Source organism: Pinus tabuliformis, chromosome 4_1 (genome assembly GCF_031772625.1).
Source record: "Pinus tabuliformis cultivar Carrire ecotype Pingquan chromosome 4_1, CPIR1, whole genome shotgun sequence".
Lineage (NCBI taxonomy): Eukaryota > Viridiplantae > Streptophyta > Pinopsida > Pinales > Pinaceae > Pinus > Pinus tabuliformis.
The window spans coordinates 108,358,885-108,376,320 of NC_142303.1; positions in this window are offsets into that span (position 1 = coordinate 108,358,885).

The window sequence follows — 17,436 nt, forward strand, 5'->3', positions numbered from 1 at the left end:
CATCGGTTGTATCAGCATTCCTTACTCCTCCAGTTCCTCTCTCTCTCTCTCCCTTCTTAACCTCTCGCAATGCCTTTGGCAGATACTAGCTTCGACAGTCAAATAGGAAATCCTTTCAAATGTTTCAACCCTTTCTACAATGGCCCTAGCCTCACATATATATCATGAGAGGATAAGCCTTGCCAAATCCTTCATGAGTTTCTTTGGGAAAACGTAGAGATGTTTCCATGCTTTTATGCTCTTTCCCCATTTGTAGACTCTGTCAGGAATAGTAATTCCTCGAGACAAGTCGAATCTGGCTGTTTCCCTGATTTTATGAGTTGACATAGGAGTGAATATCGAGATATTTCTCGGTCAACTTGTTCCTTTAACTCATGGAAACTCACTTAGGTTGACTAACACTCTTCCCGAGGCAACAAACAAAGTTACCCTAGGCACTAACGCACATGATGCATTGCTAGGAAGCTTTATAAAGCATGTTGCTAGTTCCTATAGAGCGTTAGTTTGACAAATAGGCTTGTGAACTTGGTCAATATTTCAGTGATCTTGCCTTTCTCCTCTGAGTTGGTGAGGAGTTCATTTTCCTGTGTAACATATGCCCCCTAAAGTGTGAGATCATAGGTAGAGATGATGGTTGAAATACTTTATATAACTGTCACTTTGTTTGGAAAAAAGAGAGAGAGGATCAGAGCTTCTGAAATACAAGAAACTTGATACAATACACATATATATGTAAAATCTAAAATCATGTCTTGAGTTGGGAATTCCCATGCTCAGTAGCTATGTCAGACCGATTGCTCAATAAAGAGATATGACGATCATATCTGCTAATAAGCACAAGGCAAAACTTGTGTCATAATAAGATCATTCTAATGATCTGTCTCCAAAAAATAATACATGCAACTTGGGAGAGGAAACAAGGCTAAGTGATTCAAGACTCTACCCAAGGTCTTGATTTTTGCTTCTCTTTAATAACATAGTTTGATACATTTGAATAAAGGCATTGAGGTCGAGCATGTATGAAATCTTCTGATTACTAGTCAATAATGGAGACTGTTAATATATGTGAGGATGGCTACCGATAATGGTGATGGTCTCCAAGATGGACAATACAATTTATTGAGTGTGAATAATGTTTTTGTCATCAAACACTCGTAGAATCATTTAACCAGGAGCCAATAATGAAAACCCCTAACCAAACACAAGGTAACCTGTCACTGACGTCTGTAAATTCCAAGGCACTGAAGTGTTTCTGGGTCTGATTCCTAGATAGAGTGTTGAAGTCGATAGGAAGAGACCTGTTGAAAGGTAGGCAATAAAATGTCCTACATCAGTCGGCATGAAATGGGACAAGAATGATTGTTTTATAAGAATAGTTTGAGCATTGTGTCAAAACGACAAAGGGCATGATGGAAGAATATGCTTGATGGTTTGATGGAGGAAACAAAAGATAAAGGTTTTCCCTTGAAAAATAGAAGGCACGACACAAAGGTTTTAACCATGTAGCACTAGACTCATGAACACCAAAGAGTGTTAGGATACAACGATGAAAGAACATTAATGTATATAGGCTAAACTCATAGCATGGTAAGGTTCATATTGAGAGGCCATCACAAGGAAGCTTTTGTTGAGGGATTTCCATGTTCAAGGGAGTGATTGCTACGAAAAAACGCTTTTCAAAATACTGACATAAAGCAATTGTATTGTCCACTTTCCCCATCTGATTAATTTAGTGAGTCTAGATGGGTAAACTCATTGGTCTTTTCATATTTCAAGAGTCTGAAAATATCGTAAAGAGTGACTACATTCCTCATCTGTTTAATTTAATGAGTCCAGACGGGTAACCCACGTATGTACACAACTATTATTTAGACAACTAATGTATATCAATTGGAGTTACTTTTCAGTTAATTCATCATTTTTTGATCTTGATCCAGTGCATTAGTACTTCATTATACATTAAATAAACAGTAACCAGTAGTATGAATAAAATAAACCATCACACATAAAAAACATATCAACGCACATGAACACCAGAATTTTTAGGTGGAAACCCAATGTGGGAAAAAACCACCACTGATGTAGTATTTTTCTTCCTTTTATAATAAAGAAAAATTCTTACAATATTGTACTGGCATAGACTCATACCATCATTCAGGCGCCCACCTGCAAAAGACTACAACCTTCTCTCGTTCTCCAACACCCACTTGAATGGAGCTCCAACTCCCTGACCTCATTTACGGTACCCACAGGAAGGGAGGTCCAACCCCCTGATCTAATTTACTAGCTACCACTGGAAGGAATATTCAACTACCTCATTGAAGGCTCCAACCCTTAACACCCTCGTGGACCATGTTTCATAAATTTTCATACTAGATTCACCAGTTACAAAACATCACAACTTGTAGGTCATGTTTAATCAAATTTTCATACTTAACCCACTATCATCATTTAAGCCCAAAATCAAACATCAAAGTTGAAACTGATCACTACAACCAATCACTCAATCATCAACTGAAACAATCAATCTCTGAATCAATTTAATCAACTAATCACTGAATCAAGTGAAACCCATCTCAATAAACTTATTCTGAAACAACCAGAATAGTTAGATCATTGTAACCCGAGTAATAATACTGAACCCAAACACTACATCTTACTGAATCAATTGAAAGCTACTATAGGGATTAATTTATGGGTGTTTGGTGATGGAGATACCTTGAAGGATCTTATTGAGATCCTTGACAGACTGTCAAATTAGCTGTAGCTGGACAAAGTTACATGCATATCCATGTTAGTCAAATGAAAATAAAAGTAGGAAGAAGGAGTTATTACCTCAAGTATTGGTGTGGTGTTGTTGGAGAGCGCAAAGTAGCGGAGTGGAAGACCATCAGCTAGCTCCAAGATCAAAACCTACACATAGACAAGACAAGGCATAATATCATAGCATATAACTTTGACAATCAATGCACTAACATATAGAGATATCTAATTACATGTATCTAAGCCACTCATAATAACAACATTGCATAAACATGTAAACTAATTACAATACCAACACCGTGGAGTGGACTACATAATTGCAAATCTATATTAATGATAGAAAAGGGTGATTACAACCATCGGTTGTATCATCCTTCCCTTACTCCTCCAACTCCTCTCTATCTCCCTTCCTAGCCTCTTGCAGTGCCTTTGTCAGATACTAGCTTTGATAGTCAAATAGGCAATCCTTTCAAATGTTTCAACCCTTTCCACATGTTTTGGGACGTTTTAGTGTCTACGGATAAATGCTTAAACCCCTAGACTAGTAGCTAAGTCTAGAACAACAGTGCAAAGCATTCTCTACTTTTTCTATAACCAAAATATTAAATAAGACACTAAAGAAGCCTACCTGAAGCTTTCGCTTACTCCTTATCTCCCTTGACCAATTCTGTCGCTCCTTTCCATACTTAATCTGCTTGAAAAGTACCTGCAAATAGACAGAAGACAAAAACCGATCAAAGCATAGGATAGTGATCTATTGATTAAACATAAAATGGAATCAAGTGCATAATACACATATGAAAGAATCAATAAACAGTAAAAACATATGGAAAAAGCTTTGAACACTTTATTACTAAAAGGAAGAGTTACAACCCAATTTGCTTGATTCAGTGTCACTCCTCCTGTTGTGGGGAAAAATGCCTATGCAGGACGATCCTATCCACCTAAGGTGTGACAGTGCCTTAGCAACAAACAGAGACAACTATTCTAATATTTCTTCCTTTATGAATTAAGAATGAAGAGAGATAGATGGACTAACTGGTGTCTTCCGTTTGTCCCTCGATCCGGTCTCTCTTCTCTTGGAGGATTCCCAGCTACTTGCCTTCTCTCTCGCCCAGCTTCAAGAGGTTTCTGCAAGATCACAAGAAGAGAACACTACACAAGACATGGATTCATATTCATAACTAGTTCAGGATTAGAAATAAACTAAACATACTAATGCAATCATACATCAAGAATACATCAGCATATAGGAGAAACCAAGATAGCTTTATTGATGAATAACAAGGTTCAGGAAGAGATACAACCCAGAGGGCTCTAATCCAACATCTCCTTCCCAGCAAATGGAATTCCTATCTTAACCCCCTTCAAAGCATTAAGCACCCAATGATTCCAATCTCAAACCAACAGCAATTCTTTGCAATAATAAAATTCCAGCCTCTAGATCTCATGGAGGAGAGATCCATATATAGATGTTTGGAGAGAGGATGAGTCAGCTTGAGATCTGACTAGTGTCCTCTCCCTCTGTCAGTTCTTGATTCCACTTGGAGGTTCTTGCTTCCACTTGGAGATTTGGAACCTCTTACTCATCACCAGTCGAATTCCCTGAGGCAAGTGTCATTTTGGAAGCTTCCTGGGTTTTGACACCTTGAGAAATGACCTTGCCACATGTCCATTCTCGTTCAGCGCAGGTAGCCAGTGTTCCCTTTGACATTCAACGCAGGTAGCCAGTGTTGGCTTTGACATTCAGCGCAAACAGCTAGTGTAGCCACTGAAATGATCCTGAATTGACTTGTTTTTGAGTAGTTTCTGGTGGAGAACTTCTGTGAATTGCTTTGGTTTGTTAGCCTTGTTCCTAAAGGGGTAGGAACAACATGTTTAGGGACTTTGGATCCCTTAGATTATGGACATTTCATGCTCAATGTTGTAAGGCACAAAAATGTCTATAACAGTTGCCCCCTAAAGTATGAGGTTGTTTATCAGGTGAAATGCTTTATCAGGGGGATCCGAAGTTCATCCAATGCTGGGAGGAGACCTGTAATAAGATACAATACAATACATTATTTTTCATACTGCTTTCATGATCTAGCTGAGGCGGGAATTCCCATGCTCAGCTTTATAAATTCATTTTCCTGTACATAGAACAGACAATCGTCTGATGGTAGACTGATAATTTTGATGAAATTATCATCCTTTGAGTAGGATGATTATCTGCTGCAATGATGTACATGTCAATGTCTTTATCTTTCTTGAATATATATCGCAGCCCGGATGGATGAAACTAGATCCGGGGTCTTCAAACTCGTTCGATCTTCACTCTAAGTACAAGTCGATCCATGTGAGAAATGTTCTGAAGTCGAACATGGAAAGACATCGCTTGATTACCGGTCAATGAGGTAAACCGTTAACAAGCGCGAGAGGAATCACCGATAATGATAATGACCCTCAAGGTACTGCAGTACAATTCACGTGGTGTGAATAAAGGACTTGGCGTCGAACACCACGCAAAATCTTTCGGTCGAAGGTCATTGATGTATACCTGTCGCCGGAAGTGAGAAACTTGCCATTGAGGCATGCAAGCTTCAAAGTACTGAAGGGGTTGTTCCTAGATCAACTTCTTGGATAATGAGCTGATGTCGACAAGAAGCGATCCGTCAAAGGAGGGCCTTAATGAATCCCACATCAGTGACACAGAATGGAGCTGATGATTTTAATGGAGGTGAAAACGATCTGTGACATATGATTCAGGGTGGCGGTCATGAAAGGATGAAGGATAATGTATCGCAGTGGATGGGACACGGTTGACTTTTCTAAACAACTTCTCTTGAACATATGTCGACACTGATGCAATGGATCGGTAGCATTACCCCAGATATGGATGGTATGGCGAGACCATCGTGATGTGACCGGTGAATGAAACAACCCAACCCGATTGTGGTACGGAGGAAAAGTGTCATGTTCAAGAGCGACTTGCTACCATCAAAGTTTTCTTTAGTTTCTCCCAATTTTTCCCCAGTCATTGCTGACCAGTACCTCTTTATTTTTGTCAAGCTTGAGGAGGATAACATATGCTTGTTCTATAACCTGCCCTTCGGGCAAGCCCATCACTATGTTTTAACAAGCCTAGCGATAGTGAAACTCGTTCTCATCTAAAGACAAGTTTGTCGCTATTTAATGATTTTAACGAGTCTAACGACAAGGATAACTCGGTCCTTTTCATTTTTAGAGAGTCTGAAAAGGTACATAAAGTTAACTCCAAAAGTCCTTTTTCGTCATCTAATCCCTTAAGTCCGAAAAAGTATAAAACAATACAGAAGGGATGAGTTTTCTATAGTTTTAACGAGCCGAATAAAACAAGCGCTCGATCTTTTTGTGCAATAATCCCTCAGGTCCAAAAAGATTAAAATCTAGAGGAGGGATAGCACTTCCTGTCCCTTTAACGAGCTGGAAGGCCAAGGACTCAGCAATCTTTTCATATTTTACGAGTTAGTTGAAAAGAGCTTAAAGAAGACTCGTCTTTTGAGGAATGAGTGATAAATAGGGTTAACAGCTGATTCCAGGTACAGGTTGGAATTTTCCAATCACGGCAGTGTCACAAGGATGGCTAGGTGAAATCACTCTTCGCAGCTGTTCCTCAAAATGGGTAAACAAACATATGGAGGTGAATGATCGGCCAAATGAAAAGTGGAGGTGGCGGTGCAAACACGACCAAGGCTTTAATGGCTGATGATGTTACATTCACAGTGGTTATTTACCGGGATAGTTCATTTTTTAACGAGCTTAAACGCGGGTGGAAACATTTGCTCGATCTTATGTTTATTTTTTAACGAGCATGAACTATGTGCTAAAACTGCTCGGATCTTGCGTTTATTTTTTAACGAGCATGAACTGTGTGCTAAAACTGCTCGAATACCCAGTCATATGATAAGAGTGTCTCATTGAGATTCTATTTTTTATGGAGCTTCACCTCACGAAGCTATGCCCCGCATCCTTTCGTTATGCAAGTTCGGAAACGAATAATCCTACGAGTTTAAAGGGTTAGACTTACAGGTTTAAAGGGAGGACCTAAAAATTTAAAAAATAAATAGCCGCCCCTTGCTTGCACTCCAAAAGGTTTGCATGCCCCCAGGCATAAAGTACAATTTCAAGGTTACCTCTACTTCATTTTCGTCAAAACATTCGTTTCACCGAGAGAGGCCTACCTCTTTCAGGTTACCCAAAGATTGTCTCGTTAATAGTTTAAACAAAACACTTCCTCAGCAATGTCTACCGAAATAGACAAAGATGAGCGACATAGCCCGCCAACTCACATAACTTTGACAAAAGAATCTTATTCTAGAATAACCCTCTTCCTAGACGGATGGGGTACAGGCTAGTCATATTCTCCCGCGGAAACCTACTCTATACCCAAAATTTTCTTGCCGAAGCAGACCAGGATGCATGCCCCCTGGGTTCCAGTCATATCCTCCCGGATTACTCACGCTCATCAGGAGGACGGACCGTGGGTTGAGACACTTCTTGCATGAAGAGACCATTTAGGGATGGTATATGACTATTTGCGATGCGTGATCCGGGAAATGAAAGTTGGTCCACGAGCTTGACCATTCTTCCTTCGTGCAGAAAACACATTACTCTAAAGAGTGAGGAGACGAGGGCCCCCATGCAATATATATAGTCTCGTCCAAGGAGTAGGTTATAACCCAAGGGTCCTTGAACGACCATCACGTTCATTTGAATGGTCTTCCCTTTCAATGTGATAGGCACATTGGGGAGGATCCCTAAAGGTCGACTGGTTCCTTTATCAAAGCCTGATAGATTTCTCATTTCAGGAAAAAGCGTTGGCGAACCAAGCGCTTTCCAAGCAATAGAGGAAAGGATACTCACAGATGCCCCCTCATCAATGATAGTGCCAGCCATTACCATTCTGTATATTTGAACGATAATTCTAAATGGTATGCTTGCTGGCAACCGGGGTCTGCCTAGTTGGTTCCAGTCGAACGAGACAACTAGGTTTCTTGGTGGTGGGACCGAATAGACGGCTTGGTATGACTCTGACGAAGTTCCTTCCTACGATAAAGGAATGGGAAAGTTAACCCCTTGTTCGTCGGAGTCTGTGTTGATGAAGAGAATTTGGACGGTGTCGTCTTTATTCTCCTCTGTGATGGTATCATTTGAAGATAGAGCCTCTGAAGGCAAAACCGGGTCAACTGCCACCTCAACCTTTTGACTTTCGTCAGGCATGGATCCAGACGATTCATCTTCAATGATGGGTGCTTCGGCTGACCACCTGGGCGGGCCAGCCAGGTTCTCAACTAGTGAAGGACTTGGCAGGAGTTTTTGATATCCAGGAGGAAGTTGCGCTCGTAAAATTGGGCGATCTTCTAGAACTCTTTTAGCCTCGTCTAAGAAGGGACAACGGTGGATGGCGTGGTCGCCTTCACACAGTTTGCAGGGAAATCTAGCTTTCCCTCTCTGTCCTAGGACTTCACTTTCACTAGTCGACAGTGAGCAGTCAACATGGCTATCAGAGGTTGATGCTACTGAATTGTGCAAACGGGGGGACCAGTCCCTTAGTATCCGAGGGATGCAGGGACAATCTCTGTGGAAGTGGTCTCCCTTCCATATGACACATGGCGATTTAGGCCTGGTTAGTGCTGTGTGTGGATTTTTGTCAGATGACACTTGTTTCCCCCCAGTCGCTTTTGGCTCCTTCTTCTTCTTCTCTTTCTTCTTCTTTTCCTTCTTCTCCTTAGGAACTTGGTTTTTTGTTTTACCAGTTCCGTCAAGCGAAGAGGAAGGAGGAGAGGAAGAGTTAGATGAAGTAGAAGGCTGGTTGGAAACTCTAGTCTGGTCTAACTATTGACTTGACTGTTTAGGAATAGTGGTGGTTTGAACGACATTGGTTGAAAAGTGCCAGACCGGCAGGCCAATTGTCAGTCCTGGAAGTGACAATGTGGCCATATGGGGCGCACCAACATCTCCCCAAGAGGATAAGGGACTAGGATTTCCACCAAGGGGAATTCCTTGGTTGGTGTGCTCCATTTTTTCAACCTAAAGATCAACGCAGGAATAGGGGTGATTGTTCCATTTAAAATAAATTTTAACGACGCTTTAGACACAACTTGCTTTTTCAATTTTAAAGAGTCGAGAAAAAGCTAAAGATGACTCTAGTCTCCTTCGATGTTTTAACGAGCCCGAAGTGACAAATGCTCAGATGGACTTTTTCCGTTATAGAGTCTGAAAAAGGCCAAAAGGAACTGCTCTGGAGTTCTAGGTAGAGGGTGTGCCAAACTTTTCGCAAAACCGAAGAATACTTTTTAGGGTACGGGCGGTCGATCTTCCTGAATGCTGTGTTCAGTGCATTGCAATCAGTAGGGTGGCCGACACGGCTTCCTAAGGATAAAGGTTTTATGCTTATAGGCGTCTCCCAATATATACGCGACGGTACGTGGGAGCACAATCCGTACTGGCGCTGTCGTCCCTCAGGAGGAATCACCCACCATCCACGAGATCGACAGTCACCAGGCTTTACGACGCCGGAACACGTCTCTAGCCTAGACCTCTATGTTGTGCGTTATGTTGCAAAGCGTTGTTAAGTTCATTCAATTTATTTTAGGTTGATCTTTTTATGATTTTGCCTTTCAAGGTTCACCACGAGATGTATGATACAATTTCCTAAATGCAGTCCAAAGATGATAAGCAAGCTTTATATCTTTTCAACTTTGAAAATCCTAGCTACTAAGGGAAAAGAAAGACACCATCTTTTCTCAAAGAGCAATCAGCACACTCTAATGCACTTTTCCTAAATCAAACATGCAAACTATCAAGATGCAAATGCACAATGCAGGTGTTTGTTTTTTGCTTTCTTAGTATTGATGCCTACAAAGAAAGCTTTTTGCACAACTTTGAATTTGCTTTTAAATGACCAATACAAACAAGTTTACTTTTTCGAAATCAGAGAGGGTAGAAGAGATTACAACACTTAACGATTTTCGAAATGAAGACTTGTTTCGACGTTAAAAGAGACAAACTCAAACCAATAAGCAAAAGCGAATGTATAATCAACTGCAAACAGCCAATGAACTCTCTCCTAAGATCACAATCAACAGATCTGAATCAAGGGCTACAGGATGATTATTTCACTCATGCAAAGGAAAACTGCGAATGACGCCACAAACACATAAAAACACTCACAGTCTTTTTGTACAAAAGGAGGCGGAATCTAAGCAGAGAAAAGGAGTTATCAGACTGGTACCTATGCTGGTTACAGGCTGCAAAAATCAGAGATCAAAACAAGGCAAAACAGAGCAGAGAACCCCAGCTGCACAAGGGCAAACTGGTTCAGCGCAACCTCAACACAGGGGTTTTGACATTCAGCGCAGGTAACCTTCACGGGACCTGTGTTGAAATGCAAAATCCCTTCACTGGGTCTGCGCTGAAGGAGAAACTCTCGTTTCTCACTGGTTTTGGGTCACAGATTGCTATTTAATCTACTGTTTCAGGCCAAATAAAAGCAACAAGCAAGGTGTAATCAAAGGGATGCTTTGAGGGAGTACTAAGATCTATCACAAAGGATCATCAAATCATTTGTGAGTCCATTGTTCAGATCATAGACAAGTCTAGTGGTTGGATCAAAGCAACAACTGTCTACTTTGCATCCGGGAAAAGCAGATGCAGTTCGATTGTTGCTGTCAAGTCTATGAAACAAACAATGATAGAAACACAAATAAAATGACTAAACAGATTTTCCCCAGTGGAGTCGCCAATTTTTTGTGGGGAAAAATGCCTATGCAGGACGATCCTATCCACCTAAGGTGTGACAGTGCCTTAGCAACAAACAGAGACAGTTATTCTAATATTTCTTCCTTTATGAATTAAGAATGAAGAGAGATAGATGGACTAACCGGTGTCTTCCGTTTGTCCCTCGATCCGGTCTCTCTTCTCTTGGAGGATTCCCAGCTACTTGCCTTCTCGCTCGCCCAGCTTCAAGAGGTTTCTGCAAGATCACAAGAAGAGAACACTACACAAGACATGGATTCATATTCATAACTAGTTCAGGATTAGAAATAAACTAAACATACTAATGCAATCATACATCAAGAATACATCAGCATATAGGAGAAACCAAGATAGCTTTATTGATGAATAACAAGGTTCAGGAAGAGATACAACCTAGAGGGCTCCAATCCAGCATCTCCTTCCCAGCAAATGGAATTCCTATCTTCACCCCCTTCAAAGCATTAAGCACCCAATGATTCCAATCTCAAACCAACAGCAATTCTTTGCAATAATAAAATTCCAGCCTCTAGATCTCATGGAGGAGAGATCCATATATAGATGTTTGGAGAGAGGATGAGTCAGCTTGAGATCTGACTAGTGTCCTCTCCCTCTGTCAGTTCTTGATTCCACTTGGAGGTTCTTGCTTCCACTTGGAGATTTGGAACCTCTTACTCATCACCAGTCGAATTCCCTGAGGCAAGTGTCATTTTGGAAGCTTCCTGGGTTTTGACACCTTGAGAAATGAGCTTGCCACATGTCCATTCTCGTTCAACGCAGGTAGCCAGTGTTCCCTTTGACATTCAACGCAGGTAGCCAGTGTTGGCTTTGACATTCAGCGCAAACAGCTACTGTAGCCACTGAAATGATCCTGAATTGACTTGTTTTTGAGTAGTTTCTGGTGGAGAACTTCTGTGAATTGCTGTGGTTTGTTAGCCTTGTTCCTCAAGGGGTAGGAACAACATGTTTAGGGACTTTGGATCCCTTAGATTATGGACATTTCATGCTCAATGCTGTAAGGCACAAAAATGTCTATAACACCTCCAGTTTAATTCCATCCTCTCCTCATAAAAAGAAAGACATTTTGACATCATTACAATACTTGAAACCAACTCAAGTCTCATACTAACAACATCTCCCTATAATTCAATGATTTCCAGCCCCTGATCACTTAGATGAGTGGTCTTTTTATAGGTGAATGAAGGAAGTTATGCCATAAATGGTGATAATCAATGCCCTCCCAAACTTAGGATTTAGTTCCATGGAAGAAGGGATAAAGGGATTGATGTTCCTTAACTCCCTCCCTTGTCCAATTTTGAGCCCAAAGGAGTGGATAGCCTTAGGAAAATTCTAGAGGCATCCTAGGGATAAGAATATTCCAAACCCCAATGCACTGCAATGCACCCTGGCAGTGTAGAGGGTTGCACTGCAGTGCACCTTGATAAAGGCCTGCCTGCATTGATCTTCTTAGAGGCAGTTTTTGGACGATTTTAGTCATGGAATCTCTTGGGAAGGAGGCATTCTGATGGTTGACTTCATTTAGGGCATGTAACAACTGAATTAGGGTTTGATGGGCCCTAATAGTACTGATCTGTAAGTCAGGGTTGATGTGCCCAAATGGATCTGTAACAGTTTCCCCCTAAAGCATGAAGTTGTAAATATGTATGTCGAGTGAAATGCTTTACTATGTGGAGAGGAGGTTTCAAAGTAGAAGGTGACCTGCATCAATTACAATACATATATCATGATAATTTGATTTTTTCTCATGAACTCGCTGAGGGAAGGCATACCCATGCTCAGCTTATAAACTTTCATTACATGTACAAATATATTCATCTACAGATATAGACCCATGAATGGATGGCCATGAATGTAAGGCCATTGTACATTTGATTTAGTACTCCTGAAAATATTGCAGCCCGAATGGATGAAACTAGATCCAGGGTCTTCAGTCTCGTTCAATATTCTACTCAAGTACAAGTCTAACCATGTGAATAGATGATCTGAAGTTGAACATGGGAAGACATCATCTGGTTACTAGCCAATGATGTAACCCGTTAACAGACGCGAGAGGAATCACTGATAATGATGATGACCCTGAAGGTGCTACAGTACATTTTGCATGGTGTGAATAAATGATTTGATGTCGAACACCATACAAAGTCTTTTGGTCAAAGGCCAGTGATGTCAACCTATCGCCGGAAGTGAGAAACCTACCATTGATGTATGCAAGCCTCAAGGTATTGAAGGGGTGTTTCTAAGTCAACTTCTTGGATAATGTGCTGCTGTCAACAAGAAGTGACTCATCGGAGGAGGGCCTTGATGTATCCCACATCAATGAAACTAAACGAGGTAAATGATTTTGGAGGTGAAAATCAACTGACGACAGAAGGTTCAGGAATGGCGGTCATGAAAATGAAGGTTTATGGTATTGCAAAGATGAAGTTTGAACTGAATGACTTCTCTTGAACATGTTGGCGACACTAAAATGAATTGGCAGCATTGACCTAAAAAACAGTAATAGATGATATGATAGACCAATGGTGTGATAACCATCAAGCTGAATGACCCAACCCACATAGTCATGGTGATGAGGTGAAAGTGTCATGCTCAAGAGCGACTTGCTACCATAAAGTATTCTCCCCTTTTTCCCATTTTCCCCAGTCATTGCTGACTGGTACCTCTTTATTTTTATCAAGCTTGAGGAGGATAACATATTCTTGTTGTATAATTTCACCCTTCAAGTGAATCCATCGCTATTTGATGCTTTAATAGGTCTAGTTAAAGTGAAACTCAGTCTTGTCTAGATGGACAAGTTTGTTGCTATTTGATGTTTTTAACGATTTTAACGACAAACATAACTCGGTCCTTTTCATGTTTAGAGAGTTTGAAAAGGGATGAAAAGGAAAATCCAAAAGTTCTTTTTTGTAGATTTGTCTCTCAAGTCCGAAAAAGCATAAAACAATATGAGAGAGAACCTATTGACCATGTTTGATCAAGTTATTCCTTTTTCGTAGTTAATCTATCTCAGCCCGAAAAAGGGTTAAAATTATACTGAGTAGATATCAATTCCAATTCGTTAACAAGATGTAAATGACAAGCACTTGACAGTCTTTTCATGTTTAGAGAGTCTAAAAAGAGCTTAAAGAGGACTCCAAGCGGGTTCCTTTTTCATTTTTAACAAAGCTTGAAAAGGAGATAAAAGTTTTCTTTGTGGTCAAAGATGTTCAATTTACATTTCAGCACGTCAAATTCTGCATGTCAGTTATTAAACCTACTCAAAACACCATCAAAATAGATTAAAAATACCTGCTTCATGGATAAAATGAATAAAAACTAATGTTTACTCGATTAATGTGCAAGAAATAAACATAAAAACAAGTTTTACCATTTCACATTTACCCTTTGATTTTGGTGCTTTGGAGTAGTTTTTACCTCGAAGTTCACCAGCTGATTGCAAAAGATTTAGTGGACCAATCCTCATTCTGTTTGGACTAGGTAGGAGCTATCTCTATTCTCTTTCATTTCATATCATTCATTTTCAATTTTAGGTAAAAAATTTGAGTTTTTGAGGCCCCTATGGTTTCAATTTTCAAACCTGGGATCAGCGCACCCTTTCATCATCGAGAGGTGCACTACAATGCACTTACCTAGAAGGCTACCTGTATTGCAATGCACTGTCCCTAAGGCTGCGCTGCGCTGAACGAAAACCCCAATTTCATTCAGCCATTTTCACCCAAAAATTCTTTTGTTTATTGCAAGAAATGGATCCTAATTTTCCTTGTGGTTGTATTTTTAGGTATTCATCAGATTAGAATGACGATTACAAGGAGAGAATGAGAGCACAAAGAACATGATATGATTTCCCTAAATAACCAGGGCACGGTTGAGGCCCTAAGGAATTGTGGGTTACTCAAATATTTCCGATTATCTGATATGAGGCAGCAAATTGAGCTTTTACGGTTCCTTGTTCGTTCATGGGATCCTACTGATCAGGCATTTCACATTAGAGACAAAGTGGTCTCAATTACGATTGATGACATATACTTTCTTACCGGACTGTCGAGGCAGGGTGCCCCCATCTCACTTTCTAGATTTTCCCAAGGGGGTGAATCAATGAGAGATTACATATGACAATTCTGTCAGCCAGGTGTACAGCCTAGCAGGGACAGAAAGATTAACATGAGGGATGTTAGTGATTTACCATTGAGGATGATCCTTTTTACCATTGCCAAATTGGCTGGCAACGGGACACTAAATTTGGAAAACATATCATACATGCAGTATGCATTAAAGTGTTTAGAGCCAAAATTGTTCAACTGGTGCGAGGCAGTACTTTCATCCTTGAAAGAAAAAATGACCAATGTGAAAAGCAGAAAGACAAAGAACTTTGGCTATGGGTTGATCCTGATTTCTTTTTCCTTGGAGATAATTCCACTTATGCAGCCACAACTGGTTTCACTAGGTGTATCTAGACCTAGGGATCCACGGATGCAGAGATGGGTAGATCTAATGGCTAGGCTTGCTGGTCAGTCATTGATTACTGATCTGAAAATTACCCTTGAGTGACCTCAGTTAATTAATTAAGTAATGAAGGTAATACAGACTCATATGTTGGTGTGTGTCTATGCTATTTTAGGCAACGGATCGATTGGATTGCAAAATACATAGACACTTGGAAAATGGAAAATAGTAGAAAAAAACAGTAAGAAAATATAAGAACACAACAATTAATAAGGAGTTCACCCTATCCTCCAGGGCTATGTCTCCCGTCTAGCTCTTAGTGGTGGCCTTCTTTTATTGTGTCTTTAAAGTAGAGAATTACAATGAGGAGCTTGAATTGAGTCTCCTAAAACAGAACAATGTTTGGTAGGTTGGTTCTTGGATCCCCGAAGCCATTAGAGTACACAGACTCTTTTCCTTACTAGAACTTGACCTCTCTGGTCTTTAATGGGAGCAGCCCAATATGGTACTCGATTCTCGACAGATCCTCTCAGGGATTTCTTGATGCTGCCTTATGTTGTAGGTCAGCTCGGCTCTCTGTCTTTTCTGCTCTTTACTTTACTGTCTTTTCTTTTCTCTATCTTTGTCTTCTTCTCTCTGGTTCTTCCTCTCGGTGTCCTCTTGTCTTTTCTGTTCTTTGTTCATGGCTTTAAAGCTAATCGATCTCATGACTATTCGATTCCCCTTCCACCTCTGTCGGATCGCTTGCTGTTGTTCACTTGGAATTCCCTATCTCTGCATCATGGTCATTGGCTCACAAGGAGTGGCCACTTGTCCTCTCGCGAACTATGCTAGCTCTTCCTCATTGGTTTGATTCTTTGGTTACATCTAGAAATGACTCATCTGCCACCTCAGTGGTCAAATCGGACCTAAAATCCTTATAGATTGTGGCTTAATCCCCTGTCAAATCTGGTTCTTTCATCAGGCGCATTCTCAAGCGTTAGATCTGGAGCCCCCAGATCTGACATTATTCACTCATTTCGCGTGGTTGACTTGCTCGACCATTAGTGCGTGATGAGCGATGGTTTTCTCTCTCCTCCACCTGCCACATGTCGAGCGTTGAATGGGATCGCTCGTTTTTCTCCTAATCTGCTTCTCGCCCAAGGGTGCCCCTGATACACTGCCGGTTTTGGAGCGCGGGTCCTGCCTTTAGCCTTTAGTGCTTTACCCACGATTTTCCAGGCTTCCATGCGACCGAGCACTTTGGGGCTTTCCTTCTCGAGGGTTTTTGCCTAGCGATGCACTAATTTCACATCAGAAATGGCCTCCTTTTCCCGATTCGGGCTTCCCAAGTGCCAGTTTTGCCTCCTGCACAGTCTCCATTGGCCTCGGTCGGCGCGCTTTCACCGAGGTCCTCGTCATTCCTCACTGGCTACCAACTGCCACTATTTAGAGGTCTTCCTGATCGCTCTGTGCTCTTGAATTCAAAGTTTTGTCCTGATTTGATATAGTCATGGTGCTATGATAATCTTCATGGATCCAATTCGGATCACAGCCTTCCCACTAAAAAAGCTTTTGGACCACAAAAAGTTGGTTTTCAAGCATCGACTAAGTGAGGGTAAAATTGTCTCACTTGTCCAATCTCTATCCACTTTGCACTACTCGGCTTTGAACCTTTGAGCCCAATTCTGAGGTACTCAACATCTCCCCTGCACGTTGTCCTCACATTCCTGTCCAGAACTATGTCTTCCTGTAATTCATTACAAAAGTTAGGTAGTAGGTCATTAATAGAAGGTAATTGACTCTGCTCTTCGGGATCCTCAATTAGTGAGGGTTCAAACAATCTCAACCAATCTACATTTACAACTGAGTAGATGTGAATGTAATCTGGTAGGTCAAGGAAAAAATCATTTTCACCAATCTTCTCGAGTATCTTGAAAGGTCCATACCTGATAGGCTTTAGATTTTTACCTTCACATTGCATGATGTCCTTGCTGATATACAACTAGACTTGGTCACCAACTTGGAAACTATTCTCCATACGATGCTTGTCATGCCTTGCCTTGTATTTGGCTTGGCTCTTTTCCAATTGTTCCTGTACTACCTAGTGGATCTCCTGGATTTGTTCAATGAACCTAGTTTCCCTATCCACATCACTGGGTCCCTCAACTGTGGTGTCTTTACCAAAGACAAAATCCAAAGGAGACCTTCGTGTGAAACCAAAATAGGTCTCAAAAGGAGATCTCTATGTAGAAGAATGTTTTGCTCTGTTGTAAGCATGTTGCACATAACACAAATGTTCATCCTGTTATCTCAAAATCAGACCCTGGAAGGCTGCTGACCAGGAAGACCTTAAGTAACTATTTCAGACCTACTTTTGGCTGAGGCCTAGCCTCCCCAACCTGAGAGGGCTCTCTCAAAGGATTAATGGTTTTTGATTATGATTAAGATGGC